This window comes from Nuphar pumila, chromosome 17 (assembly GCF_984573655.1).
Source record: "Nuphar pumila chromosome 17, dmNupPumi1.hap1.1, whole genome shotgun sequence".
NCBI lineage: Eukaryota > Viridiplantae > Streptophyta > Magnoliopsida > Nymphaeales > Nymphaeaceae > Nuphar > Nuphar pumila.
Window position 1 is genome coordinate 80,239,458 of NC_143265.1, and position 3,678 is coordinate 80,243,135.

Consider the following 3,678-nt stretch of genomic DNA (forward strand, 5'->3'; position numbering starts at 1 on the left):
TCACTTATTTTATAAGAATAATATCATCATGTATACTGTGACAAAATAAATGCTAAGAAAAAGACCAAGGCTTAGTGGGATGGGGCCTAGACTGTTAAACGGGCAGTCTAGGTTCAAATCCCATGGGCATCACTCCCTGCATAGGCTGAAAGCTTGGTGACTCCATGGGGTTGAGGGGAAAGCCCTCGGAGTTTTACACTGACATAGATAAGGACCCTAGTACGTCAGGCTGAGCCAACGGGGCTAGGTCTTAACCCTTGGGGTGGTTTCTCTGAGTAAAAAAAAAAACTGCTAAGAAAAGCAAAAGCACAAAAAAACAAACTATCACCTAATTTCACTATGTATAGCTATAACAATGGGCCAATGTCTCCAACAACATGTAAAAGCAAAATATTGAAAGCAATATATTTTAAGACAATAACTAAATAAAGAAAAAACATACAACAATCTCAAGCTAAGGGCTGCTCCTTCTTGCAAGAATTTATGAAAAGTATATACAAGTACGAGAATGATCTCTTGAATGTCTTCTTAAATTTTAATCGAAATTGATATAAAAAATAAAAAATCATATTTAAATTAAAAGAAAAAAATAATCTCTCACGGTTGCCTCAGTGAAAGCGAGAGAAGCCTGCTGATGGTTTCATTGGAAGTAAGCTGAGGGATACAATTATTGCCACCACCGTAGATGAAACCAATTTTGGTGCTGCTTTCACTTATATAAGAATCTGGTTTCCTGTATTCTTAGGGATGAGTTTGATAGGTATATTTATAGATGAAAGCAAGTTTGGTATTGATTTAACTTATATAAAAAAGTGGTTTCCTATATTCTTAGGAACGAGTTTCATATGCATTTAGAAATAAATCTCTTTGTGTTTATGAAAATGGTTTTAATGTTTTTGAAACCTACCAATACTAGGCACTGGTACGCTTGAAACGGGATAAGTAGGAAAAAATATGGTGGTTTCTATGCAACTATGGGAAAGCCAACACTTAAAATCATAAAAAAAAAACAAAAAAAAAATAATTGTTATTTATTAAATTGATTTTGACACCAAATCAGTCAACTTACTAAAAGATTACGATGAGGGGGGATTCTTTTTTTTATTTATAACCCGAAGAAACTGCACCCAGCACAAAGACCTGATCACATTGGCTCAACCTATCATACCTTTGACCATCATGCCACTGGCGTAAAAGTCTGAGGCTAGAACCCCCCTACCTCCAGGACATATGCTGGGCATCGGCTAGCACAGAGGTGTGACATTCATGGGAATCGAACCTTGACCGCCATCTAGCGGCCAAGGCCCCATCCCACTAAGCCAACCCTCCTTCAGTCTTGTGGCAAGGGATGCACACCCCAAGTGTCCAACTGGTGACATGCTTCAACTTCGTCGTAAGCTGACCCACTAAGGCAGGTCTGTAGAGCCCTTGTGGGCATGTGCAGCCAATATCTTGAAAGCAGTACTTGCAAGCAATTTGCCTTAATAGTCCTTATAAAGTAAGTAGGTCCCAATGGATCGCCATTATCCATATTAAGAACCAAAATGGATTGAAGACAAGCAGTTTGTTTAAGTCGCAGCCTACAATCATTAGAACCATACAATTATAAATTCATTTTTTTAAGCAACTTTTATTATTCTTTTCTAGTGCCAAACATCCCTTGTGTTTGATAAGAAACTAATGGGTTGTAAAGGCTACCCTATGTCTATGGTAGGTATAGGGAGGACCCCAATCTATTTGTCATGAAGTCCCATTGGCTCCACGACAAATTCAAAAGAAGGAAGGGTCATGGATATGTATAAAAAATGAGTTGTTCATATCCAACCATGCGACTGTAGGAACTGTATCTGTTCCTTGGGTACACATTTGGGGTGTGACAATGAACATGACCAAGTTTGTGAATTTTATGATTTTTGCTATGGCAAGTTCATAAAGTCCAGTTCTTCTAAGATAAGGCATATTCACTGAACAATATATCATTGTGCTAGTTTAAGAGTACACTTGGCATTCCATGAAACATGACCAAGTTCATGATAGAACACATGAACTTGGTCATGTTTATGATGCCACCCCCTACTTTCAGAAGTGACACGAAGTTATTAATACTAGTGGGACAGATTCTCTCAGAGAAACCTCAAAATAATTCCTCTCTTACAAGGGAATTGAAATGCATGAGGCTCTATATTGAGTTAAATTCACTCAATATTAGTAAAAAAAAAATCAGAAATCAACTCTCTCATTTCCCTTCCTTTTTTCTTTTTCTTTTGTTAATAATTTTTTTTTACTTTATAGGAAAACCAAGGTTCGGTGTAGTCATACACTGGCAAACGTGATGACACATAGATAAGAAGGAGCTCCATTATCAGTAAGGGTGTTTGATGTGATGTATATAAAAGCATAAACCTGGTGATGGAGATGCTGCTGATGGTCAATAGCAATCAGAGCAGCAAATGCCAAGCCATAAAGCACAATGTTATTTGATCTTCTTTCACACACCTAGTGGTCCATACTTCCTCTTTTTTCTGCCTCATAATTGGGTACAATTTAACTTTAATTACTTTTCAAAACTTACAACAACTTCAACACTCTTCCCTTCTCCCCCACTTTCAAAGATTCCCAACACCCTTTTAGATATATACACCCACATTCCATATGGGTTTGTTCATTGACCCTCTAGTGCTATAGCTCCACTAGCACTTTCTTAACATACTTTCCCATCCCCCCTCCCTCTTTGATGCCATCCTTCCTTCCTCATACAAGCTAACCAATGGAAATTCCGGTCACGACTCCTCAAATGATGTCGTTGCTGCAACCCTCGATTGATAAGAGATCAAGATCAAGCCGGTTCTTTCGCATGTTCAACTTCAAGTTGTTACCCATGCTTGCTACTGGCTGCAAGATGGTCACATTGCTTTGTCGGGCTCGCAGAGATCTAATATCTAGCAATTTCGCAATCGGAACCTTGTTTGGCTATAGGAGCGGTAGGGTAAGCTTGGCCTTGCAGGAGGATCCAACATGCTTGCCTATGTTCATACTAGAGCTACCTATGCCTACCAATGCATTGCTTAAGGAGATGGCATCCGGGCTAGTGAGAATTGCACTAGAGAGTGAGACTAGGACATACAAGAAAAGGTTGCTAGAGGAGATGGTGTGGGCAGTGTACTGCAATGGACGCAAGACAGGGTACTCAATCAGGAGGAAGCATATCTCAGAGGAGGAGGTGAATGTCATGCAGACGTTGCGCGGTGTGTCGATGGGGGCTGGAGTTTTGCCATGCCAACAGCCGGAGAACGATATGGCCGATGGTGAACTTACATACTTGAGGGCTCGTTTTGAGAGGGTGATTGGCTCAAAGGACTCGGAAGCATTTTACATGGTGAATCCTGATGGGAACTATGGGCCGGAGTTGAGCATCTTCTTTGTTAGGATGTGAAAGAAAACATACTATTCTTTTATGCTGTTGAAAGTTTGTATTATATGTACATATATGAATTGCTCAACTTTGCATTTGAATCATAACCAAATCGCTGTGAGATTTTTGTGGCATATAGTCAATAGATTTGTGGTTGTATTGCCTTCAAATATTGCAAAATAATAAAACCAGAGATCCAATGAACCAACTTGTGTCCTCATACAAATCAGTGCTGGTGTTTCTATTTCACTTAGATGCTGGCAGTT

General features: G+C 39.3%; 1 pseudogene; it reads left to right on the forward strand.

The window, feature by feature from the left end:
* Positions 1–2,797: 2,797 nt before the first annotated feature.
* LOC149812422 (protein MIZU-KUSSEI 1 pseudogene) lies at positions 2,798–3,433 on the forward strand (annotated as a pseudogene).
* The last annotated feature ends 245 nt before the right edge of the window (positions 3,434–3,678 follow it).